The sequence below is a fragment of the Carassius carassius genome, chromosome 8, assembly GCF_963082965.1.
Source record: "Carassius carassius chromosome 8, fCarCar2.1, whole genome shotgun sequence".
Lineage (NCBI taxonomy): Eukaryota > Metazoa > Chordata > Actinopteri > Cypriniformes > Cyprinidae > Carassius > Carassius carassius.
In genome coordinates this window covers 31,136,889-31,163,919 of record NC_081762.1, presented here as the reverse complement: position 1 = coordinate 31,163,919, position 27,031 = coordinate 31,136,889, and the positions used below count along the sequence as shown (strand labels likewise).

At 43.6% G+C, this 27,031-nt stretch overlaps 11 non-coding genes across 11 annotated transcripts; 10 read left to right on the top strand and 1 right to left on the bottom strand.

Moving 5' to 3' along the window:
* Positions 1-3,559: 3,559 nt before the first annotated feature.
* On the top strand, positions 3,560-3,631 carry trnap-ugg (transfer RNA proline (anticodon UGG)). The gene has a single exon. It is a non-coding gene; the product is annotated as a tRNA-Pro (tRNA).
* Positions 3,632-3,812: 181 nt separating this feature from the next.
* Positions 3,813-3,885, top strand: trnaf-gaa (transfer RNA phenylalanine (anticodon GAA)). The gene has a single exon. It is a non-coding gene; the product is annotated as a tRNA-Phe (tRNA).
* Positions 3,886-4,186: 301 nt separating this feature from the next.
* trnaq-cug (transfer RNA glutamine (anticodon CUG)) lies at positions 4,187-4,258 on the top strand. The gene has a single exon. It is a non-coding gene; the product is annotated as a tRNA-Gln (tRNA).
* A 1,651-nt stretch (positions 4,259-5,909) lies between these two features.
* Positions 5,910-5,981, top strand: trnaq-uug (transfer RNA glutamine (anticodon UUG)). The gene has a single exon. It is a non-coding gene; the product is annotated as a tRNA-Gln (tRNA).
* A 94-nt stretch (positions 5,982-6,075) lies between these two features.
* trnaq-cug (transfer RNA glutamine (anticodon CUG)) lies at positions 6,076-6,147 on the top strand. The gene has a single exon. It is a non-coding gene; the product is annotated as a tRNA-Gln (tRNA).
* A 695-nt stretch (positions 6,148-6,842) lies between these two features.
* Positions 6,843-6,915, bottom strand: trnaa-agc (transfer RNA alanine (anticodon AGC)). The gene has a single exon. It is a non-coding gene; the product is annotated as a tRNA-Ala (tRNA).
* A 1,111-nt stretch (positions 6,916-8,026) lies between these two features.
* Positions 8,027-8,100, top strand: trnai-aau (transfer RNA isoleucine (anticodon AAU)). Its single transcript has one exon. It is a non-coding gene; the product is annotated as a tRNA-Ile (tRNA).
* Positions 8,101-8,206: 106 nt separating this feature from the next.
* Positions 8,207-8,279, top strand: trnaf-gaa (transfer RNA phenylalanine (anticodon GAA)). Its single transcript has one exon. It is a non-coding gene; the product is annotated as a tRNA-Phe (tRNA).
* A 135-nt stretch (positions 8,280-8,414) lies between these two features.
* On the top strand, positions 8,415-8,486 carry trnaq-uug (transfer RNA glutamine (anticodon UUG)). Its single transcript has one exon. It is a non-coding gene; the product is annotated as a tRNA-Gln (tRNA).
* A 14,599-nt stretch (positions 8,487-23,085) lies between these two features.
* trnap-ugg (transfer RNA proline (anticodon UGG)) lies at positions 23,086-23,157 on the top strand. Its single transcript has one exon. It is a non-coding gene; the product is annotated as a tRNA-Pro (tRNA).
* Positions 23,158-23,614: 457 nt separating this feature from the next.
* Positions 23,615-23,686, top strand: trnaq-uug (transfer RNA glutamine (anticodon UUG)). The gene has a single exon. It is a non-coding gene; the product is annotated as a tRNA-Gln (tRNA).
* The last annotated feature ends 3,345 nt before the right edge of the window (positions 23,687-27,031 follow it).

Here is a 27,031-nt window from a genome sequence, read left to right as displayed (position 1 = left end):
CAGTTTGACAGTGCGGATGGGAAGGACACCCTGGGAGTTCCTCTGCTGGACCACGAACGGATCCAGCAGATATGGAAGGAACAGCGCAAGCACGTCCAGTGTATACAAGACCCAGAGGACTTTCTGCTGTACATGAAGACAGGGACATTGAAGAAAGGCAGCGTGGAGCTGTGCTGCTACAGGTGTGCTCGTGGCTCTACCTCCTTGGAGTCGTTCCACCTCCACCTGAACCGTTTTATTCCAGGTATTACATGCATATGGATTATTATTTTTCTGTAGAAAATATAAGCACTGTAACTGCTTCCATCACTTTAAAGTAATGCCGCATTAATAAATGTCACACTCTACATTACAATTACTTTTTAATGTCATTAGCATTGACAAAGCTGTCTTGACTAACAAGTCACTAGTAATACAGGAATAAGTGACAATCATTTTTAATTTAGTTACACAACTCTATTAAATGTAGTATACAAGTTACTTCAGAGCACCTTATGTGTAGTACATATATTGTACATATGTGACATATAAAACCCTTTTTTATATATTTTTTAATATTATTTAACTTTTAGGAACCAGTGCCAGCGATGCGCATTTTCAGGCCTATCTCCTTGAGGGCTTGATGCGTTGGAATGATGACCGAATGGAAGATGCCATAAAACGGGCGTCCTCCATTCGGACATATGGCAGTGCCATGAGAGAGGCTGTGGACCGGCTTAGCCGAACAGTCTTTGGGAAGCCCTGGGATGAGCGCTATCGCCCTCCTGGAGCATATACAGGTAAGAAATTTAATTTGTTCTTTTGCAATATTCTATTAAGTTATCTATTTAGCCTCCAATGTACTTGATAAATTATTAAGAGCACTTTTTTCTTTTTTTATTATTTTATTATTGTAGGTGAATTGCTGGGAATCGAGTACCTTTACAGCCAGACTGGCAAAACACTGACTCCAGTGCTCCAGAACCCAGAGGAGGAAGACCGGCTGGTGGAGGAGGTTGATGATCAGGACCTGCTAGATGAGGGGTTTGAGGAAGAGAGCATGGAGGACATCACAGTTCCAGTGCTGTATGAGGATGACCCCTGCCGTGATCTCAGAAACAGCCCCTCATCTTTGCCTCTGCCTCAGTCCCCAGCATCACTGGCTGAGCTGTCCACATCATCTGGAGGAGAGGGACAGTATCTCGCCCCTGCCTCTTCAGTGCTGTCACAGCCATCTGACACTGGAAGCAGTGTCTCCGGCGAGGCTCAGGTAAGACACTCTAAGGGCTTTATTTTGTTTCAGTCTCGTTTTATTCCAAATACACTACAAGCAAGGTGTTTTTTTTTAAGCCTGCATTTATTTGATTCAAAATACAACAAAAGCAGTAATATTTTGAAATATTTTTACTATTTATACTGCTATCCATTTGAATATATTTAAAAAAGTAATTCAGTCTTGTGATTTCAATGCTGAATTTAACATCATTACTCAGGGCACACGATTCTTCAGAAATCATTCCAATTTGCTGCTAAAAAAAACGGGTGCCGGGTGCTATATTATTATTATTATTAGGTTAAAAATAGCTTCTAGAGATTTTTTGTTTAGGTTTCTTTGATAAATAGAAAGTTCAGTATATATTGTAACATTATAAATGTCTTTATCATCTATTTAATGCGTCCTTGCTAAATAAAAGTATTAATTTCTATAATTTAATACTAAATATATAATGATTTAAATGTTCTGACTCCACACTTTTGGATGGTATAGTGTATAATGTTAAAAAAGCTTTTTATTACAGATAAACTCTTATCTTGGATCCTTCTATTCATCAAAGAATCTTGAACAAAATGTACACAACTGTTCTAAATATTGATGATAATAATATCAATAAAAAAAGGTTTCTAGAACAACAAATTTGGATATTTGAATGATTTCTGAAGATCATGTGACACTGAAGACTCAGGAATGATGCTGAAAATACAGCTGTGCATCACAGAAATAACTTACACTTTAAACTATATTCAAATAGAAAGCATTTTTATTTTAAATAGTAAAATTATTTCACAATATAATGACTTTTGTTGTATTTGAATAAAATAAATGCAGGCTTGTTGAGCAGAATTCTTTAAAAAATGTAAAAAAATATTTCTGTTTAAAGGCTTTTGACTGGAAGTGTATATTAACACTAATCTGCATTTACTAGGGAGCAGTCATTGGACCTGATGGCATCGCTGGGTGGGACAAGGTCCAGGATCTGGCTGGTTTCCTGGTGGGTCTTCGTGAGGCTCCTTACCTCACCGACCTGCAGGTGACAGAGGCCATCCAGCTGTGGACAGTTCTCCCTGATGTTGATAAACAGCGGGTCAACTATCAGCCTCGACATCAGCCTCAGCTGACACATGGGCGCTTTAAGGCACCGAAGCGGTCCGGAGTCACACCGGGTGTGGAGAGTGTGAAACGGTGTCTGATTGGACATCCTGGGGGTCCAGCACAGTGGCCCAGCACCAGCCGCTTGGTTGAGGCCATTTGTATGAAGCTGTGTGCTTTACACAAGTCACCGACCAAGATGGCTGGAGTTTGCACCCCCAGGTGGTCTAAAATCCTTTCAGATTACCACCACATCCGAGACCTGGTGCTTAACAGTCGAAGGCTGATGGATGAAACAATGATCCAGCTGTTTGAGCTGAACCAGAGGACACTCATTCAGTGGTAAGCAAGGCACATTATTTGGTTCAAGGGAACTGAATACTTCTGTACACAGACACACACACACACACACACACATATATATATATATATATATATATATATATTTTTTTTTTTTTTTCAAGTAATTAACTTTCAGGTTTCAACGGCAGCAGAAGAATCAGGAAATGAGTGTCCTCGCCCAGGGACTGACTCCATCTGACCCAATTGATGTGGCTGATACGCAGCTTCCTCTGCCGAGGGAAAAATTGGATGACGTGCCATCAACATCAGGCCCAAAACATCAATTTATCCTTCCGCCAAATCGAGAAGGACAGGCTCCAATTCTGCGACCGGGTCGCCGGCCCACTTCTGCCAAAAGGGAGTGCCCTATCGCACCCGTCCCCACAGCAGCAGGAGTTGTGCAGCCCATTTCAGCACCTGGGTCACTGTTAGGCACACTAGTCCTTAACCCAGACATGACTGTGTCGATGGTGATTCCATCTTCTGGTGCTTTGACATCCGGTCCAGGCCCAGCTCCGCCTGCTCCTGCGCCTGCTCCGGCGCTGCTGCTTCTGTGTCCCGTTACACCCAGAGGAACAGGTATAACTGCTTCCCCACAGCCAGAGAGCTATCTGTTTCCAAGTTGGCCTCCTCCCTTCCGGGACTGGAATTGAGACCCGCTGGTCTAAGTGACATCTGACCGTTTCAGCTGTCCTCCCTAACATCCCTCTACATGTTAGATACAGCCCCATTTTTAGGTCAATTAAGAGGCCAACTTGCATTCGTTAGCCTTTCACACTGTCTCGAGGACTTTGATTGCTTCCACATTAGTTCATGTTCCTTCTTTTGTTGATGCTGAAATAGCTCTTTTTTCTTGGCTTTGGGCAAGATGGCTCGTTGGTCTAGGGGTATGATTCTCGCTTTGGGTGAGAGAGGTCCCGGGTTCAAATCCCGGACGAGCCCTTGTTCAGGTTAAAACCTGAAGCTTTATTGTCTCATTGCATTCACAAACATTATGGCAGGTTTTTTCCAATCAGGCAGACACGGATGGCTAAGTTAGCTCAGCTGGTTAGAGCGTGGTGCTAATAACGCCAAGGTCGCGGTTTCTCTCACCGTACTGGCCAGCTGTTTTTATTGTCTGGGGGCCAAAATTGCTCAGTTGGGAGAGCGTTAGACTGAAGATCGAAAGGTCCCTGGTTCGATTCCGGGTTTCGGCAACATCTCCCACACTTTTCCCTTTTTTGAGGCGGGCCATTGTCCAAAAATCACTGGGTTCCAACCTCTCTGTATAACTGCTTCCCCACAGCCAGAGAGCTATCTGTTTTCAAGTTGGCCTCCAGCCAAGCAGTTTCGGTTCCATGGTGTAATGGTCAGTACTCTGGGCTTTGAATCCAGCGTTCTGAGATCGAATCTTGTTGGAGCCTGTGTGCTTTCTTGTCACAGGAAAAGATAAAACAGCACTAGTTTGGCGATGGTGCCAGTGTTTGTGGCCCTGTGAGCAACAGCTGCACCAGTTAAGGTTCCATGGTGTAATGGTTAGCGCTCTGGACCCTGAATCCAGTGATCCGAGTTCAAATCTCGGTGGGACCTATTTTGCCACCAGTTTGCGCAGGACCTTCTCGGTCTTGTTACGCCAGTATGCATGTGTATGGATTCTTGTATTATGTAGGACAATGTCTGAAATACTTTTCGGCACCTTTTAGTCCAAAAAAATTAACTAACGTAGAGAGTGTGGCCGCATTGCATCGATGCTCAGTCTGTCTCTTTAGGGCAGTGGTTCTCAAACCTGTCCTGGAGGCACCCCTGCCCTGCACATTTTTATTGTCTCCCTTATTAGACACACCCAAATAAGGTCTCACGGTCTCTACTAATGAGCTGATGATTTGAAACAGGTGTGTTAGATGAGGGAAACATTCAAAATGTGAAGGGCAGGGGTGCCTCCAGGACAGGTTTGAAAACCACTGCTTTAGGGAACTGTGCGTAAAATGGCACTGTTTTGCAACAAATTTGCACAGGACCATGTCTGAAATACTTTTTGGCAGCTGTGAGCCCAAAAAAAAGCTAACGTGGGAGTGTGGCAGCATTGTGTCAACGTTCAGTCGGTCTCTTTAGGGCAATGGTTTTCAAACCTTTCCTGGAGGCACCCCTGCCCTGAACATTTTGTATGTCTCCCTTATTAGACACACCCAAATCAGGTCTTGCAGTCTCTACTAATGAGCTGATGATTTGAAACAGGTGTGTTAGATGAGGGGAAATGCGAAATGTGCAGGGCAGGGATGCCTCCAGGACAGGATTGAAAACCACTGATCTGGGGATGTGTGAGTAAAAGGGCAGGAGCCAACTTGGAGAATGCAGGCATCAATCCCGCTACCTCTCGCATGCTAAGCGAGCGCTCTACCATTTGAGCTAATTCCCCTGGCCTTTCAAGAATGACGAGCATAGCTGGGAATGACGGGTTTGATGCAAAGAGGCTGTCCCTCCTCTGGGCTTGCTCCTTTGCACTGGCCGAGATTATGTTGTCGAATTAACAAAGAGATTAAGCTTTTGTGTTTAAGGACCTTCTCGGTCTTGTTACGCAAGTATGCATGTGAATGGATTCTTGTATTATGTAGGCTACCTTGGAACACTCGGATCATGCAGACAACTTCTCACCTCTTTTGCTCACACTGACTTAAAATCTAAGGAAGCGGTTCTCAATTCTAGTCCTCGCTCCCCCCAGGTCTGCATGTTTTGCATGTCTCTCTTTGTTAGCACACCTGATTCGGGTTGAAACGTGAAGCTTTATTGTCTCATTGCATCCACAAACATTATGGCAGGTTTTTTTCAATCAGGCAGACACTAATGGCTAAGCCAGGCCGGTTAGCTCAGCTAATTAGTGCGTGGTGCTAATAACGCCAAGGTTGCGGCTTCGATCCCCGTACTGGCTAGCTGTTTTTATTGTCTGGGGGCTCATCTCTGCTCTGCTCTTCAGCTCCGACAAAGAGTAGGGTGATCTCACTGAAATCCCTGCTTCCTAAGCAGAGGTTTGTTGTAGCCACAATAGCTCAGTTGGGAGAGTGTTAGACTGAAAATCTAAAGGTCCCTGGTTTGATCCCGGGTTTCAGAAACGTCTCCCACACTTTTCCCTTTTTTGAGGCGGCCCATTGACCAAAAATCACTGGGTTCCAACCTCTCTGTATAACTGCTTCCCCACAGCCAGAGAGCTATCTGTTTCCAAGTTGGCCTCCAACCAAGCAGTTTCGGTTCCATGGTGTAATGGTCAGCACTCTGGGCTTTGAATCCAGCGATCTGAGTTCGAATCTCGGTGGAACCTGTGTGCTTTCTTGCCGCAGGAAAAGATAAAACAGCACTAGTTTGGCGATGGTGCCAGTGTTTGTGGCCCTGTGAGCAACAGCCACACCAGTTAAGGTTCCATGGTGTAATGGTTAGCACTCTGGACTCTGAATCCAGTGGTCCGAGTTCAAATCTCGGTGGGACCTATTTTGCCACCAGTTTGCGCAGGACAATGTCTGAAATACTTTTCGGCACCTTTTAGTCCAAAAAAATTAACTAACGTAGAGAGTGTGGCCGCATTGCATCGATGCTCAGTCTGTCTCTTTAGGGCAGTGGTTCTCAAACCTGTCCTGGAGGCACCCCTGCCCTGCACATTTTTATTGTCTCCCTTATTAGACACACCCAAATAAGGTCTCGCGGTCTCTACTAATGAGCTGATGATTTGAAACAGGTGTGTTAGATGAGGGAAACATTCAAAATGTGAAGGGCAGGGGTGCCTCCAGGACAGGTTTGAAAACCACTGTTTTAGGGAACTGTGCGTAATATGGCACTGTTTTGCAACCAATTTGCACAGGACCATGTCTGAAATACTTTTTGGCAGCTGTGAGCCCAAAAAAAGCTAACGTGGGAGTGTGGCAGCATTGCGTCAATGCTCAGTCGGTCTCTTTAGGGCAATGGTTTTCAAACCTTTCTTGGAGGCACCCCTGCCATGAACATTTTGTATGTCTCCCTTATTAGACACACCCAAATCAGGTCTTGCAGTCTCTACTAATGAGCTGATGATTTGAAACAGGTGTGTTAGATGAGGGGAAATGCGAAATGTGCAGGGCAGGGATGCCTCCAGGACAGGATTGAAAACCACTGATCTAGGGATGTGTGAGTAAAAGGGCAGGAGAAAACTTGGAGAATGCGGGTATCGATCCCGCTACCTCTCGCATGCTAAGCGAGCGCTCTACCATTTGAGCTAATTCCCCTGGCCTTTCAAGAATGACGAGCATAGCTGGGAATGACGGGGTTTGATGCAAAGAGGCTCTCCCTCCTCTGGGCTTGCTCCTTTGCACTGGCCGAGATAATGTTGTCGAATTAACAAAGAGATTAAGCTTTTGTGTTTAAGGACCTTCTCGGTCTTGTTACGCCAGTATGCATGTGTATGGATTCTTGTATTATGTAGGCTACCTTGGAACACTCGGATCATGCAGACAACTTCTCACCTCTTTTGCTCACACTGACTTAAAGTCTAAGGAAGCGGTTCTCAATTCTAGTCCTCGCTCCCCCCAGGTCTGGATGTTTGCATGTCTCTCTTTGTTAGCACACCTGATTCGGATAATCAGCTCATTAGAAGTGAGCTCCTAGCGATTGACATGGTCCCTACACAGTGTTCATTGCTCCCCACTCCCTGAGCAGGGGAAATCTGTCAAAGTATACTTCACTTTGGAACATTGGTTCACGGATTTGTGCTGTGCAACTTCTTCACATATGGAGAAGTGTGACATCATTTACCTCCGTATACCTCGATACACCACTGTATTACTCACTATGAATTGAACGTATACATACGCTTTGAACTTGAATCATGGACGGATGTCATGTGATGTCCAGTTCTCAGGGCACTTACGTTCAAATGGAACAAATGTCTGAAGCTATACGAGAAACTTACAAAATGTGAAGAGCAGGGAGTGCAAGGACTGGAATTGAGACCCGCTGGTCTAAGTGACATCTGACCGTTTCAGCTGTCCTCCCTAACATCCCTCTACATGTTAGATACAGCCCCATTTTTAGGTCAATTAAGAGGCCAACTTGCATTCGTTAGCCTTTCACACTGTCTCGAGGACTTTGATTGATTCCACGTTAGTTCATGTTCCTTCTTTTGTTGATGCTGGTATTGCTCTTTTTTCTTGGCTTTGGGCAAGAAGGCTCGTTGGTCTAGGGGTATGATCCTCTTTTTGGGTGCGAGAGGTCCCGGGTTCAAATCCCGGACGAGCCCTTGTTCAGGTTGAAACGTGAAGCCTTATTGTCTTATCGTATTGCATTCACAAACATTATGGCAGGTTTTTTTCAATCAGGCAGACACTGATGGCTAAGCCAGGCCGGTTAGCTCAGCTGGTTAGAGCGTGGTGCTAATAACGCCAAGGTCGTGGGTTTGATCCCCGTACTGGCCAGCTGTTTTTATTGTCTGGTGGCTCATCTCTGCCCTGCTCTTCAGCTCCGACAAAGAGTAGGGTGATCTCACTGAAATCACTGCTTGCTAAGCAGAGGTTTGTTGTAGCCGAAATAGCTCAGTTGGGAGAGCGTTATACTGAAGATCTAAAGGTCCCTGGTTCGATCCCGGGTTACGGCAACATCTCCCACACTTTTCCCTTTTTTGAGGCGGGCCATTGACCAAAAATCACTGGGTTCCAACCTCTCTGTATTACTGCTTCCCCACAGCCAGAGAGCTATCTGTTTCCAAGTTGGCCTCCAACTAAGCAGTTTCGGTTCCATGGTGTAATGGTCAGCACTCTGGGCTTTGAATCCAGCGATCTGAGTTCGAATCTCGGTGGAGCCTGTGTGCTTTCTTGCCGCAGGAAAAGCTAAAACAGCACTAGTTTGGCAATGGTGCCAGTGTTTGTGGCCCTGTGAGCAACAGCTGCACCAGTTAAGGTTCCATGGTGTAATGGTTTGTCTGAAATACTTTTTGGTAAGGATGGCTGAAGCGAAACAGTCGTTCCGAAGCTTTGCGAGATCCCGAAGCGCAGATGTGTCGAAACACTGATCCGAAGCGTGATTCGAAACACCCATGTCACGTGACTATGACCAAACGAAGCCTCGAAGTGTTTCACTAATTGTTTCATCAGGTGTGGTCCGCCGAATCAGCGTTTGATTGGAACAGTCGGGAACAGACCACACAATCACACATCTGTATAAAAGTGAAATAAACGCATTTTGACCTCGTGGGTTTTTGTGAGAGGAGTTTGACTTTGAGATAGCGGATTTTTGGTGATATAGTGACAGTGCGATTTGATTAGTTATAGGCAATTTAGACTTACATTTAAATTTACACAACACATTGACTGAGAGGCTAGAGACAGACAGAGTATACATATAGTGACACATTAATAGATACATAGATATAAATATATATAGACAGCTAGATTAATAGATAGATACATATATAGATAGATTACAGATACATATATAAATACATATATTATAGATAGATACATATATAGATAGATTATAGATACATATATAAATACATATATTATAGATACATACATAGATTATAGATACATATCTAGATACATAGATCGATTCATATATAGATAGATAGATTTGGATAGATAGATAGATAAAAAGGAAGCTCCCCAGAAGAGATGCTACCAATCACATGGCCAATCACATGTTGGTACTACCCATGTGATTGGCCATAACTGTCATATTATTGTCATTATTATAAATATGTGTTTCTCCTGTTTTGGCTCATAGGCTCACATCTGCAAGAAGGTCTGCACTCCAGATGTGGAGGTTATGAGAGTTTTAGAGCCTTGGCACTGGCTACACTGCTGGACCCAAGGTTCAAAAATGTGGCATTTGGAAATGCTGCCAAAGCCCAGGAAGCTGAAAAGCATATCACACTGGAGTGTGCTTCACTGATGCGTTCAAACACAAATCCTGGTGAGCAGTTTCAGTCTGTGTTATGTTATGTAATCTGAATCATGTAATATAATATATCCTTCATATATGCCGTCAGTTTAGGATTTGTTACTAATTGCTGTTTTCATTTTTATTCAGACCCAGAAATGTCAACATCACACCCATCATCATCATCACCATCACCATCACCATCAACATCAACACCAGTAGAAACACAGGACAGTTTATGGGAACTTTTTGATACTCGCATCCATCAAACCAAGATGATACACAATGCTACAGCTGATGCCACAGTGGAAGTGAAAAAATACATCAACGATGCGTATTTGCCCAGAACTCATGATCCACTAACTTACTGGAAAGAGAGAGCAGTAATCTTTCCTCATTTGTATGTCCTTGCAAAAAAATATCTTTGTATGCCAGCAACAAGTGTCCCTTGTGAGAGGATTTTTTCAAAGGCTGGAGAAATTATCTGTAAAAAAAGAAGTAGGCTAAGTCCTTCCACAGCAGATAAATTAATATTTTTGAATAAAAATCTCTAAAAAAGTGAGACATTGTTGTTTGATTTCTTTTATTAATATTCATTTTTCATGAACAAAATAACATTATGCACAGTGAGGAGCCTATAGGTTACAAGCTTCACATATTAGAACATTATAATAATAAAAAAACAACACATTTTTTTAATGGCTCGTCAAGGTTGTTTCAGATCAACACCTGCAAGTGACCACTAGGTGTCACCGTTGAGACGGGTGTCGGATTGATTCGAAGCCTCGAAACAATATGGCACATTTGGTTCAACTGTTTCATTGGTTCACGAGGCCTCGATTTTGCCATCACTACTTTTCGGCACCTTTTAGTCCAAAAAAATTAACTAACGTAGAGAGTGTGGCCGCATTGCATCAATGCTCAGTCTGTCTCTTTAGGGCAGTGGTTCTCAAACCTGTCCTGGAGGCACCCCTGCCCTGCACATTTTTATTGTCTCCCTTATTAGACACACCCAAATAAGGTCTCGTGGTCTCTACTAATGAGCTGATGATTTGAAACAGGTGTGTTAGATGAGGGAAACATTCAAAATGTGAAGGGCAGGGGTGCCTCCAGGACAGGTTTGAAAACCACTGCTTTAGGGAACTGTGCGTAAAATGGCACTGTTTTGCAACCAATTTGCACAGGACCATGTCTGAAATACTTTTTGGCAGCTGTGAGCCCAAAAAAAGCTAACGTGGGAGTGTGGCAGCATTGCGTCAACGCTCAGTCGGTCTCTTTAGGGCAATGGTTTTCAAACCTTTCCTGGAGGCACCCCTGCCCTGAACATTTTGTATGTCTCCCTTATTAGACACACCCAAATCAGGTCTTGCAGTCTCTACTAATGAGCTGATGATTTGAAACAGGTGTGTTAGATGAGGGGAAATGCGAAATGTGCAGGGCAGGGATGCCTCCAGGACAGGATTGAAAACCACTGATCTAGGGATGTGTGAGTAAAAGGGCAGGAGCCAACTTGGAGAATGCGGGCATCGATCACGCTACCTCTCGCGCCTACTGCTTCCCACCGACTGAGCCAAAGTAAGCCCAAAGTAAGCCCACATGAGCCAATCGCGTTTCGCCTGTGGCTTACTTTTGACCAATCGCGTTCCGCCTGTGGCTTACTTTTGACCAATCGCGTTTCGCCTGTGGCTTACTTTTGAACAATCGCGTTTCTCTTCCGTGGCTTACTTTTGATCAATCGCGTTTCTCTTCTGTGGCCTCCTTTTGACCAATCGCCGTTGTTGTCATCTTTGTTAAAGTTAAGGCTATTACTTTATTCATTGAAAACTGGTCATTATTTGTTCATATACAGTGTGTTTAAGGACCTTCTCGGTCTTTTTACGCCAGTATGCATGTGTATGGATTCTTGTATTATGTAGGCTACCTTGGAACACTCGGGTCATGACCATTACATTTTGACCTCGTGGGTTTTTGTGAGAGGAGTTTGACTTTGAGATAGCGGATTTTTGGTGATATAGTGACAGTGCGATTTGATTAGTTATAGATTAGTTATAGGCATTTTGACTTAGATTTAAATTTACACAACACATTGACTGAGAGGCTAGAGACAGACAGAGTATACATATAGTGACACATTAATAGATACATAGATATAAATATATATAGACAGCTAGATTAATAGATAGATACATATATAGATAGATTACAGATAAATATATAAATACATATATTATAGATAGATACATATATAGATAGATTATAGATACATATATAAATACATATATTATAGATACATACATAGATTATAGATACATATCTAGATACATAGATTGATTCATATATAGATAGATAGATTTGGATAGATAGATAAAATGGAAGCTCCCCAGAAGAGATGCCGTACATCTGTGGTGTTGGAGCATTTCCATTTAGAAACCCCAAATAAAGTGAGATGTGTGTATTGTGATCGGCAGCTAGCCTACTGCAACAATACATCATCCATGATGCGCCATTTGAGGAGCACTCATCCTGCCATTTTGCAGGGTGCAGAGGATGGCATTCCCCCTGTACCTAGGCCTGCTACTGACACTGCTGGGCCATCTAAGCAAGGTATGCATTGTTTGGGATATAATTATAATTGAAATATAATTACAACCTTTTGGGACACTGTTTATAAAGTTTATAAGTTATATAAAGCACTGATTATAAATACTGGAAGGTTTCCAAATAATGAACCAGTAGGCTATACTTTTAATAGATGTGCACTAATTGAAGCTGTATTTTTCCAATGTATTTGTCTGAAAGTATGTTTTGTCTTCTCTTTTAAAAGTCAGACAGAGGGAATTGGATGAGGCTCTTATAAACATGGTGGTGAAGGATCTGCAGCCCTTCACCATCATGGATGATGAGGGATTCAGGGCATTTGTGAACAAGCTTGATCCAAGCTATGTCCTCCCATCCCGGAAGGTGCTTAAAATAATGGTCAGTAAAAAGTACAACAAAGCCAAGGAGAAGACAATGGAGGACCTACAAAAGGCCGAATTTGTTAGCCTTACAGCTGACATGTGGTCCTCCATTAATATGGATGGATATCTTGGTGTGACTTGCCATTACATAACACCAGAGGCAAAAATGGCAACTGTTGTACTGGGTGTAAGGAGGTTTTACCAAACCCACACAGCCCAGCATCTCATGGAGGCTAAAGCCTTGCTAATGGCTGAGTGGGGAATAACCTCCAAAGTTCAGTGCATGGTGACTGACAATGCATCTAACATGATCCTAAGTGCCCAGCTACTCCACCTTCGCCATGTCCCATGTTTTGCTCATACTTTAAATTTGATTGTGAAAAAGGCACTAGATCAAACCCCAGTCATCAATGAAATACGCCAGAAGGCCAGAAAGATAGTGGGGTTGTTCAGATCCAGCTGCAAAGCAAAGGACAAGCTTGTGGAGATGCAGAGCTTGATGGGAAGACCAACTCTGAAACTGATACAGGAGGTTGACACGAGATGGAACAGCACATTTGACATGCTACAGCGCTTGTATGACCAACGTGAACCAGTGGCTGCTGCACTTTCCAACTTAAACAACGATACTGCTTCCCTGACAAGTATTGATTATGACATTATTGAACAATCATTGTCAATACTGCAACCATTCAAACTCGCAACAACAGAGATGTCAGAGGAAAAGAGAGTGTCTGCTTCAAAGCTTATACCACTGTACAGGATGTTGCAGCACAAGCTTGCACAGAAAAAAGGAAATGCAACGCAGGAATCAACTGTTCAATTAGGTAGGCCACAATGACCATACTACCCATGTGATTGGCCATAACTGTCATATTATTGTCATTATTATAAATATGTGTTTCTCCTGTTTTGGCTCATAGGCTCACATCTGCAAGAAGGTCTGCACTCCAGATGTGGAGGTTATGAGAGTTTTAGAGCCTTGGCACTGGCTACACTGCTGGACCCAAGGTTCAAAAATGTGGCATTTGGAAATGCTGCCAAAGCCCAGGAAGCTGAAAAGCATATCACACTGGAGTGTGCTTCACTGATGCGTTCAAACACAAATCCTGGTGAGCAGTTTCAGTCTGTGTTATGTTATGTAATCTGAATCATGTAATATAATATATCCTTCATATATGCCGTCAGTTTAGGATTTGTTACTAATTGCTGTTTTCATTTTTATTCAGACCCAGAAATGTCAACATCACACCCATCATCATCATCATCATCACCATCACCATCAACATCAACACCAGTAGAAACACAGGACAGTTTATGGGATTTTTTTGATACTCGCATCCATCAAACCAAGATGATACACAATGCTACAGCTGATGCCACAGTGGAAGTGAAAAAATACATCAACGATGCGTATTTGCCCAGAACTCATGATCCACTAACTTACTGGAAAGAGAGAGCAGTAATCTTTCCTCATTTGTATGTCCTTGCAAAAAATATCTTTGTATGCCAGCAACAAGTGTCCCTTGTGAGAGGATTTTTTCAAAGGCTGGAGAAATTATCTGTAAAAAAAGAAGTAGGCTAAGTCCTTCCACAGCAGATAAATTAATATTTTTGAATAAAAATCTCTAAAAAAGTGACACATTGTGGCTTGATTTCTTTTATTAATATTCATTTTTCATGACCAAAATAACATTATGCACAGTGAGGAGCCTATAGGTTACAAGCTTCACATATTAGAACATTATAATAATAAAAAAACAACACATTTTTTTAATGGCTCGTCAAGGTTGTTTCAGATCAACACCTGCAAGTGACCACTAGGTGTCACCGTTGAGACGGGTGTCGGATTGATTCGAAGCCTCGAAACAATATGGCACATTTGGTTCAACTTTTTCATTGGTTCACGAGGCCTCGATTTTGCCATCACTACTTTTCGGCACCTTTTAGTCCAAAAAAATTAACTAACGTAGAGAGTGTGGCCGCATTGCATCGATGCTCAGTCTGTCTCTTTAGGGCAGTGGTTCTCAAACCTGTCCTGGAGGCACCCCTGCCCTGCACATTTTTATTGTCTCCCTTATTAGACACACCCAAATAAGGTCTCGTGGTCTCTACTAATGAGCTGATGATTTGAAACAGGTGTGTTAGATGAGGGAAACATTCAAAATGTGAAGGGCAGGGGTGCCTCCAGGACAGGTTTGAAAACCACTGCTTTAGGGAACTGTGCGTAAAATGGCACTGTTTTGCAACCAATTTGCACAGGACCATGTCTGAAATACTTTTTGGCAGCTGTGAGCCCAAAAAAAGCTAACGTGGGAGTGTGGCAGCATTGCGTCAACGCTCAGTCGGTCTCTTTAGGGCAATGGTTTTCAAACCTTTCCTGGAGGCACCCCTGCCCTGAACATTTTGTATGTCTCCCTTATTAGACACACCCAAATCAGGTCTTGCAGTCTCTACTAATGAGCTGATGATTTGAAACAGGTGTGTTAGATGAGGGGAAATGCGAAATGTGCAGGGCAGGGATGCCTCCAGGACAGGATTGAAAACCACTGATCTAGGGATGTGTGAGTAAAAGGGCAGGAGCCAACTTGGAGAATGCGGGCATCGATCACGCTACCTCTCGCGCCTACTGCTTCCCACCGACTGAGCCAAAGTAAGCCCAAAGTAAGCCCACATGAGCCAATCGCGTTTCGCCTGTGGCTTACTTTTGACCAATCGCGTTCCGCCTGTGGCTTACTTTTGACCAATCGCGTTTCGCCTGTGGCTTACTTTTGAACAATCGCGTTTCTCTTCCGTGGCTTACTTTTGATCAATCGCGTTTCTCTCCTGTGGCCTCCTTTTGACCAATCGCCGTTGTTGTCATCTTTGTTAAAGTTAAGGCTATTACTTTATTCATTGAAAACTGGTCATTATTTGTTCATATACAGTGTGTATTTTTGGAAAATGAATCGTGTCAGTATAGCTAGCTAGCGTGTACAGTTCATGCTTTCTTCAGTACCTGTGAACCTGTAACTTTTCACATGATAAATGATCAGATAAGATATGCTACTGTCAACAATGATGTGTTTATTGTCTAAGAAATCATGGTTTCTGGGCCCTATGAATGAAAATAATGATTAAACTATTTACATTTATATTTGGTATTAACACATAATAACACACACACATTTTAATTGTAAAAATCGTTACCAAATTGTTGTGGAGATATGGAAAACTGCATTTACCAAGAAATAATTGATATTTTCTAAAATAATGTAATAATAATGACTTTTTTTATAAAAAAAACATTGAGAGTCTTAACTAAAAACAAACAAAAAAAGGCCAAATGTATCCATATGGGCCAAAGTATGTGGGAATAGTGCTCATTTTAATTTAGGTAGACCAGAAAGTTAAAAACACAGAAAAATGGCTGAGATTTTAAGAGGTAAAAGCACCTGGTGTAACCCTGGGGTAAGATGACAACATTTGAAGTATGATATATTTAATGTAATATTTTGTAGCCTGGTGTGTGTGTAATCATGGTTTAAGATGACAGCATTGAAAATAAAAGGAAATTTCAGACTTCATATTGACGTTACATATTTTATATGTCAGGGATTCCTGTCCTTTGTAGAAAACTCAACTTCAGGACAGTTTATGTCATGGCCATGCTTATTACCACAGTAATATAGTTTATGCGTAGCTTGTTAAATTATTGTTACACACTTAACATACAGGTGTCTTTTAGATTGCAAAAGGTAGTAGTCTTTTTCTGATTTTCATTTCAGAAAATGTATGCATATCCCTCTTTTCAACGGCAATCGGCAACATCAAGTCGACTCCTCATGGCACCTTCGGCGGAGGCGAGGCGCCTTGAAAATGTGGAGTCTGGAAGGGCCAAACCTAAGGAGGAGGTGCTGTCAGAGGCCAGTACTTTTGTCAGCACAAACGGTGGAGACCCCAGTGACCAGTTTTTAGTACTGGCTCACTGCAAACTTCAGTTTGGGAAGTACCAGGGCCAGAGATTTAGATGGCTCCTGGAAAACTCTCTGGGGTATGCCGTGTATTTGGTGCTCAGCATTTCCAATGAGACGGCGCAGACAACACCCCTGTCAGAAAATAAACAACTGTTCCTACAGTACTCTTCTCAAATTAGAGAGATGGCAGAAGAAGTGGAGAAGTATCAGAGGAAGCAGGAAATGCAGGCAGAAGCCCGGGCAACTGGAGACCAGGGCTGCTTGATGGTGGAGTTTGGTGACTTCCAGGGCCGGTCCATGAAAGATGTTTATGAGGACCAGAGCAAGGAGGCTCAAGCACTCATCAGGTACCTCGTTAAGGCAGATGCCAGGCCCAAAACCAACATGGCCATTTACAAGACATATGTCCTGAAAAGACGGGCTTCTGCTGTGGGCACCAGCGTACGTCAGCCTGCACCTCACGCTGCAACCTCCAGTGCTTCTGCAACCACTGCACCTCCACCTGCAGCTATCCAAACTGGTGTACAGAAGACCGCAACTGTGAAAGTGCTGTTGGCACGTGGCAAAAATTTGTCGCCTTCACTGCTGGCGAAAAAACTCACATCACCAGTTAAACCCTGTGAGTAGGAGTGTGAATATAGAATTTTACCTACAGCATTTCTACATATATTAATTTATCATTATGGCAAACTTGTCAACTTGCCGTTTCCAGATCCATTATTGCAGTCCACTTTACCTCCTCCAGCAGCAGAACCCCCAGCCAAACATTTGCCCCCCATGCAGCTTTTCGCTACTGGTAAGTAAGCACCATCTTACATATGTTTGTCTCTGTGTATTGTTCACAATGATAGTTTTAACATTTGTGCTCCAGGCAAGTCCGTTCCCACTGCTGAAGATGACGATGAGGAGCTGGTATTTGCTGCATCACAATGTGAAGCACAGCTAAATACAGGTGTGGCATATGACACAAATGCACATATTACAAGAATGTTTTGTGAAAACACACTGAGAAGCGTTATTTCTTGGGGGAAAATAATCAACATTTTAAAATATGTTTTGTTTACGATACAGAATTATATCATATCATGCCTCAAGCGGGATGCTTTCTTTGAGTGCACTTCAAAACCGTAAGGATTTTTCAAGGTGTCAGTGTATTTATTTGCGTTTCCGAACTTACCCGTTGTTAGATAATCACCAGATAACTTTTTCACACCGCTTGCTCTTCTCACACACTCTTCAGCTCTCCCTGAGCAGACAGGATGGTGGAGATTCATTGTTCTAATGATTAGAGGAACAGTTTTTCCTTACTCTATCTGTGTGTATGCTTCATGTCCGTGGGCTTCGTTGCTTTACACTTAATTCATCACACCACATTTTCCTTCCTCCATTCCATCTGATCCTCATTCTCAGTGAGCTGCACTGATTCCATTCTCCTTAAATTAATATAGTGTATGCTGTGTTCTTTGCTTCCTTAACACTAGTACCACTTTCTTCACTCTTGTTCCTAAATATAACATAATAATTATGAATACTTGTCCAAAAATTGTGCTTTGCAGGCTGTTTGTGCGCTGCATTTATGGCATATTACTATCAAATGCAACAGTCATCCTTATTGTTTTTTTTTTTTTACTATTCACTCAGAGGACTGTGCTGGTCCATCTCCATCAGTGGAAACTGCCAAGGCACCAGCTCCTTCACATCACCAGCCACCAGCTGAGCTTCCAAGTCACTGGAAAGATCAACTTCCACCTTTCCAGCATGAGTGGATCCGGAACACACTATTTAAGGCCAACCCACGAACCGGCAAGTCAGAACTAGTGTCCCAGCTGAAACTTTGGTGTTATCCTCCTCAGCCCCCTTTAATAAACACTCAGCCCCCTGCCTCACCTGACCTCTTCCTCTGTCGGCCCCTTTTCTTATGGATGCCGCTGAAGATGTGGTTATTTCCTCTTGTCTGTGTTCGCCCAGACTGTGGTAAGCACAGACTAACAGCGGCAGGAATTTACCGTACCGTGCGTAAGTTCTTGGACATCGACGGGTGGTATGACCTTGCCACTGAGTATCTGGAGTGCAAACGCTGCAAAAAGAAATATCCTGCCTGGTCTGAGGACATCCTAGGACAGCTGGATATGGGCCACCGCAGTCAGTTTCCAGCTTTGCTGACATACAGGTAATTCATAATGACAATCATTCATTATTAGGTGATTTTATATGGGTTATTTTTTACCAACTAAAGCATTTGCATGATTATACTGTTGCTTCCTTAGATACTCATGGACACTGGGCAACAGTGTGACTCAGCTTTACAGGAAGCTGATGGAACAGCACAGTGAGGCATGGACACAGCGTGTCTTGCAGTACCTGAATGCCTGCGAACCATTCACAAGGTCCTCCCTTGTGCAGCCTCCTGTGTTTGCTGATCCTCCACTTTTACCTGCCCTGCCTAAACCTAAGTGGCTGTTAGCCGTGTATGCCAGGGATGTTCTGGGGCGACTGCACGAGGTCAAGGCCAAATTAACATCTGTCTTTGGCTGTGTTCTCAAGATGGATTCGACAAAAAAGGTATCAAAGCCCTGTTTATATCCAGAAATTTGCCAGATATGGATATGTGTGTGATGTGCATACATAAAGAGCACATCTTTTATTTTTCCCAATAGGTTACAAAGAAATTTGCCGGTGCTGCTTCAGGAACAGCTGCCTGGTGCACAAATGTCGGAAATGAACACGGCCAGGTCCTTGTCTCTGTGCTGACAGCTTCCGAGGGACATGGACTGGACTCCATGGCAGCTGGTCTGATGAAACGCTACCGAGAGGCAGGAGAGGCAGCCCCAAAAGTGATCTACGTGGACAGGGACTGCTGCAGTCAGTATGGCCAATCGCAGGTGAAGATCATGTTTTCGGAGTGGGATGAGCTTGTAGTGCGCCTCGACATCTGGCACTTCATGCGGTGATTTGCTGCAGGTGTCCAGATTTGCTGCTCATCCACTCTACGGGATCTTCATGGCACGTCTGTCCACGTGCATCTTTCAGTGGGATCCAGAGGATGTGGCTGCTCTTCGCTCTGCAAAAGAGAGTGACCTGGCGGCAAAGAAGACTGGCCACATCTCAGAAAAGGCGGTCAGTGCTCGCATTACCCAGAGGGAGTTGGCACTGCACTGCCGGAGGAGGACCAGGGGGGTGGAGGAGAAAGGCAGCGTGGAGCTGTGCTGCTACAGGTGTGCTCGTGGCTCTACCTCCTTGGAGTCGTTCCACCTCCACCTGAACCATTTTATTCCAGGTATTACATGCATATGGATTATTATTTTTCTGTAGAAAATATAAGCACTGTAACTGCTTCCATCACTTTAAAGTAATGCCGCATTAATAAATGTCACACTCTACATTACAATTACTTTTTAATGTCATTAGCATTGACAAAGCTGTCTTGACTAACAAGTCACTAGTAATACAGGAATAAGTGACAATCATTTTTAATTTAGTTACACAACTCTATTAAATGTAGTATACAAGTTACTTCAGAGCACCTTATGTGTAGTACATATATTGTACAAATGTGACATATAAAACCCTTTTTTATATATTTTTTAATATTATTTAACTTTTAGGAACAAGTGCCAGCGATGCGCATTTTCAGGCCTATCTCCTTGAGGGCTTGATGCGGTGGAATGATGACCAAATGGAAGATGCCATAAAACGGGCGTCCTCCATTCGGACATATGGCAGTGCCATGAGAGAGGCTGTGGACCGGCTTAGCCGAACAGTCTTTGGGAAGCCCTGGGATGAGCGCTATCGCCCTCCTGGAGCATATACAGGTAAGAAATTTAATTTGTTCTTTTGCAATATTCTATTAAGTTATCTATTTAGCCTCCAATGTACTTGATAAATTATTAAGAGCACTTTTTTTCTTTTTTTATCATTTTATTATTGTAGGTGAATTGCTGGGAATCGAGTACCTTTACAGCCAGACTGGCAAAACACTGACTCCAGTGCTCCAGAACCCAGAGGAGGAAGACCGGCTGGTGGAGGAGGTTGATTATCAGGACCTGCTAGATGAGGGGTTTGAGGAAGAGAGCATGGAGGACATCACAGTTCCAGTGCTGTATGAGGATGACCCCTGCCGTGATCTCAGAAACAGCCCCTCATCTTTGCCTCTGCCTCAGTCCCCAGCATCACTGGCTGAGCCGTCCACATCATCTGGAGGAGAGGGACAGTATCTCGCCCCTGCCTCTTCAGTGCTGTCACAGCCATCTGACACTGGAAGCAGTGTCTCCGGCGAGGCTCAGGTAAGACACTCTAAGGGCTTTATTTTGTTTCAGTCTCGTTTTATTCCAAATACACTACAAGCAAGGTGTTTTTTTTTAAGCCTGCATTTATTTGATTCAAAATACAACAAAAGCAGTAATATTTTGAAATATTTTTACTATTTAAAATAACTGCTATCCATTTGAATATATTTAAAAAAGTAATTCAGTCTGGTGATTTCAATGCTGAATTTAACATCATTACTCAGGGCACACGATTCTTCAGAAATCATTCCAATTTGCTGCTAAAAAAAACGGGTGCCGGGTGCTATATTATTATTATTAGGTTAAAAATAGCTTCTAGAGATTTTTTGTTTAGGTTTCTTTGATGAATAGAAAGTTCAGTGTATATATTGTAACATTATAAATGTCTTTATCATCTATTTAATGCGTCCTTGCTAAATAAAAGTATTAATTTCTATAATTTAATACTAAATATATAATGATTTAAATGTTCTGACTCCACACTTTTGGATGGTATAGTGTATAATGTTAAAAAAGCTTTTTATTACAGATAAACTCTTATCTTGGATCCTTCTATTCATCAAAGAATCTTGAACAAAATGTACACAACTGTTCTAAATATTGATGATAATAATATCAATAAAAAAAGGTTTCTAGAACAACAAATTTGGATATCTGAATGATTTCTGAAGATCATGTGACACTGAAGACTCAGGAATGATGCTGAAAATACAGCTGTGCATCACAGAAATAACTTACACTTTAAACTATATTCAAATAGAAAGCATTTTTTTTTTAAATAGTAAAATTATTTCACAATATAATGGCTTTTGTTGTATTTGAATAAAATAAATGCAGGCTTGTTGAGCAGAATTCTTTAAAAAATGTAAAAAAAATCTTTCTGTTCAAAGGCTTTTGACTGGAAGTGTATATTAACACTAATCTGCATTTACTAGGGAGCAGTCATTGGACCTGATGGCATCGCTGGGTGGGACAAGGTCCAGGATCTGGCTGGTTTCCTGGTGGGTCTTCGTGAGGCTCCTTACCTCACCGACCTGCAGGTGACAGAGGCCATCCAGCTGTGGACAGTTCTCCCTGATGTTGATAAACAGCGGGTCAACTATCAGCCTCGACATCAGCCTCAGCTGACACATGGGCGCTTTAAGGCACCGAAGCGCTCCGGAGTCACACCGGGTGTGGAGAGTGTGAAACGGTGTCTGATTGGACATCCTGGGGGTCCAGCACAGTGGCCCAGCACCAGCCGCTTGGTTGAGGCCATTTGTATGAAGCTGTGTGCTTTACACAAGTCACCGACCAAGAAGGCTGGAGTTTGCACCCCCAGGTGGTCTAAAATCCTTTCAGATTACCACCACATCCGAGACCTGGTGCTTAACAGTCGAAGGCTGATGGATGAAACAATGATCCAGCTGTTTGAGCTGAACCAGAGGACACTCATTCAGTGGTAAGCAAGGCACATTATTTGGTTCAAGGGAACTGAATACTTCTGTACACATACACACACACACACACACACACACACACATACATATATATATATATATATATATATATATTTTACAAGTAATTTACTTTCAGGTTTCAACGGCAGCAGAAGAATCAGGAAATGAGTGTCCTCGCCCAGGGACTGACTCCATCTGACCCAATTGATGTGGCTGATACGCAGCTTCCTCTGCCGAGGGAAAAATTGGATGACGTGCCATCAACATCAGGCCCAAAACATCAATTTATCCTTCCGCCAAATCGAGAAGGACAGGCTCCAATTCTGCGACCGGGTCGCCGGCCCACTTCTGCCAAAAGGGAGTGCCCTATCGCACCCGTCCCCACAGCAGCAGGAGTTGTGCAGCCCATTTCAGCACCTGGGTCACTGTTAGGCACACTAGTCCTTAACCCAGACATGACTGTGTCGATGGTGATTCCATCTTCTGGTGCTTTGACATCCGGTCCAGGCCCAGCTCCGCCTGCTCCAGCGCCTGCTCCAGCGCCTGCTCCAGCGCTGCTGCTTCTGTGTCCCGTTACACCCAGAGGAACAGGTATAACTGCTTCCCCACAGCCAGAGAGCTATCTGTTTCCAAGTTGGCCTCCTCCCTTCCGGGACTGGAATTGAGACCCGCTGGTCTAAGTGACATCTGACCGTTTCAGCTGTCCTCCCTAACATCCCTCTACATGTTAGATACAGACCCATTTTTAGGTCAATTAAGAGGCCAACTTGCATTCGTTAGCCTTTCACACTGTCTCGAGGACTTTGATTGCTTCCACGTTAGTTCATGTTCCTTCTTTTGTTGATGCTGAAATAGCTCTTTTTTCTTGGCTTTGGGCAAGAAGGCTCGTTGGACTAGGGGTATGTTTCTCGCTTTGGGTGCGAGAGGTCCCGGGTTCAAATCCCGGACGAGCCCTTGTTCAGGTTAAAACGTGAAGCTTTATTTTCTCATTGCATTCATTATGGCAGGTTTTTTCCAATCAGGCAGACACGGAGGGCTAAGTTAGCTCAGCAGGTTAGAGCGTGGTGCTAATAATGCCAAGGTCGTGGGTTTGATCCCCGTACTGGCCAGCTGTTTTTAATGTCTGGGGGCTCATCTCTGATCTGCTCTTCAGCTCCGACAAAGAGTAGGGTGATCTCACTGAAATCCCTGCTTGATTTAGTTCCCAAAATAGCTCATTTGGGAGAGCGTTAGACTGAAGATCTAAAGGTCCCTGGTTCGATTCCGGGTTTCGGCAACATCTCCCACACTTTTCCCTTTTTTGAGGAGGGCCATTGACCAAAAATCACTGGGTTCCAACCTCTCTGTATAACTGCTTCCCCACAGCCAGAGAGCTATCTGTTTCCATGTTGGCCTCCAACCAATCAGTTTCGGTTCCATGGTGTAATGGTCAGCACTCTGGGCTTTGAATCCAGCGATCTGAGATCGAATCTCGGTGGAGCCTGTGTGCTTTCTTGCCACAGGAAAAGATAAAACAGCACTAGTTTGGCGATGGTGCCAGTGTTTGTGGCCCTGTGAGCAACAGCTGCACCAGTTAAGGTTCCATGGTGTAATGGTTAGCACTCTGGACTCTGAATCCAGTGATCTGAGTACAAATCTCGGTGGGACCTATTTTGCAACCAGTTTGAGCAGGACAATGTCTGAAATACTTTTCGGCAGCTTTTAGTCCAAAAAAATTAACTAACGTAGAGAGTGTGGATTATTGCATCGATGCTCAGTCTCTTTAGGGCAGTGGTTCTCAAACCTGTCCTGGAGGCACCCCTGCCCTGCACATTTTTATTGTCTCCCTTATTAGACACATCCAAATAAGGTCTCACGGTCTCTACTAATGAGCTGATGATTTGAAACAGGTGTGTTAGATGAGGGAAACATTCAAAATGTGAAGGGCAGGGGTGCCTCCAGGACAGGTTTGAAAACCACTGTTTTAGGGAACTGTGTGTAATATGGCACTGTTTTGCAACCAATTTGCACAGGACCATGTCTGAAATACTTTTTGGCAGCTGTGAGCCCAAAAAAAGCTAACGTGGGAGTGTGGCAGCATTGCGTCAACGCTCAGTCGGTCTTTTTAGGGCAATGGTTTTCAAACCTTTCTTGGAGCACACTGACTTAAAGTTTAAGGAAGCGGTTCTCAATTCTAGTCCTCGCTCCCCCCAGGTCTGCATGTTTTGCATGTCTCTCTTTGTTAGCACACCTGAATCGGATAATCAGCTCATTAGAAGTGAGCTCCTAGCGATTGACATGGTCCCTACACAGTGTTCATTGCTCCCCACTCCCTGAGCAGGGGAAATCCGTCAAAGTATACTTCACTTTGGAACATTGGTTCACGGATTTGTGCTGCGCAACTTCTTCACACATGGAGAAGTGTGACATCCTTTACCTCTGTATACCTCGATACACCACTGTATTACTCACTATGAATTGAACATATACATACGCTTTGAACTTGAAACGTGCGCTTCGGTACACATCAGAGTGTGTGGCCTTTTTTGATAATCGTGGCCTGCATCCGGTGCACTTCCAGGAGCCACCACCACTTGCTTCAGTACCCAGCTACAAATGGCTCCTCACTGTATACAGTCAGGACATTCTCAACAGGCTCGATCACATAAAGGCCAGCATAACATCCACGTATGGATCAATTTTAAAAATGGATTCAACTAAGAAGATCAGATAAGCTGCTTACTTGACTGTACCCTTATCTATAATGTATTTTTAGACAGAGAGAGCTTTATTTTTTTCAGTGTAACTGATTTGGATGCCTGTTGTATTGTTTGCTATGCTTATTGTTTCTTTCAGATCACCAAGAAGTTGAGCGGGCCTGCGAAAGGCACAGCACAGTGGCTTACCTCAGTGGGCAATGAGATAGGTCAGGTGCTGATGAGTGTCCTGACTGCGAATGAAGGGGCTGGGTTAGACCACATGGCTGCAGGGCTCATGGAGCGATACCGGAGTGCTGGTGTTGATCCTCCCAAAATCATTTATGTGGACTGTGATTGTTGCAAGACAGTGGGAGAGACTAAATTGAAGAGGCGGTTCAGCGGCTGGCCCGATGTCATCGTCCGCCTAGACATTTGGCATTTTATGCGACGTCTGGCAGTAGGGTGCACCACTGATGCCCACCAGTTGTACCCTACTTTTATGGCTAGGCTGTCATCCTGTATTTTTGAGTGGGATGCAGGGGATCTCACTCTGCTGAGACGGGCCAAAAGGGAGCAACTCATCCAACAGGGCTGGCCTACACTGACGGAGGCAGAACTGGACCATCATTTAACTAAAGCTGAGCTGCTCCAGCACTGCAGGAGGAGAACACGAGGAGAAGAAACCACTATCCGCCTCCTTGATATGCTTATCAAAGAGCTCATGGGTGGCAAGGGGAATGATGCTCTTGGTGTTCCACTACTTGACAGTGTGAGAATGCAGCACATCTGGAATGTCCAGAGGCGGCACGTCACCTGTATCCAAGATCCTCCAAATGTGCCGCTCTATACTGAAACTGGAACTACAAACAAGGGTGGGGTGGTTCTAAAAACCTATCGTTGTGCCAGAGGCTCCACATCCCTGGAATCATTTCACTGCCACCTAAGCAGATTTATTCCAGGTTTGTCATGTCAGAATATACCACATTTTGCCACTAATTCATGTTTATCAAGATATTTGCAGATTAAATTTTCTGTTTTGCATTTTCTCAAAGCAATATTTGGCTTTCTATTTCTTTTTCTAGGGAACAGCGCAAACAGCCTGAACTTCCAGATTTATCTCCTGGAAGGTTTATTACGCTGGAATCAGGACCGGGCTGAAGCTGCTGTTGCAGATGAAGGTTCAACTCTGCGCTCTTACACAGGGGAGCTGGTTTACTCTGTCAATGAGAACTACAATAAGTTGTATGGCAGCAAATTGGTCCCAAGCTTCACTCGACCTGCAGTATACACAGGTAAAAATATTTTGATAAATGCAGCTCATGATGTAGCATGTTTTTGTTAAAATTACAATTGCTTTTGGACAGTAATAATGTAATTTTGACATATCAGAGAAAAATTATACTACCAGAATATTTGTACATTATTCTGTGTTCTAGGTTTCAAGGGAGAAAATAAAATACATAGTAGAATATAGAGTAATCCTGTCTTTTTATGATACCCTCTGAATTAGATATATATTGTTCATACAGAAGTGGACAACAAAATATTTAATGCATTTCTGAATAAACCTTTCTGCATAATTTCCATTAAAAACGTTTTCTGTTACAAATATTTCCTCAGGAGAGCTCATTGGAGTACAGTACTTGTTGAGGCAGAATAGTCAGCCCCTGGAGGACATGTGCCCTACCTCTGAGAGGACCTCTCATTTGCTGGAGGAGATAGATGTGGAGGAGTAAGTGGAAAGGGATGAGGGTTTCATTGATTTCTTTGGAGAGGAAGCCACAGTGGCAAATCTTGTGGCATCAGATGACTTAGTCCTTTCAGGTCCACCAGTTCTACCAGCTGCACCAGTTCCCAGTGTCCAGGCTCCTTCAGCTGCATCAGTGCCCAATGTAGCTGCACCTGTGCCCAGTGTCCAGACTCCACCAGTGCCCAGTGTCCAGGCTCCTTCAGCTGCACCAGTGCCCAGTGTCCAGACTCCACCATGGCCCAGTGTCCAGGCTCCTTCAGCTGCACCAGTGCCCAGTGTAGCTGCACCAGTGCCCAGTGTCCAGGCTCCTTCAGCTGCACCAGTGCCAAGTGTAGCTGCACCAGTGCCCAGTGTCCAGGCTCCACCATGGCCCAGTGTCCAGGCTCCTTCAGCTGCACAA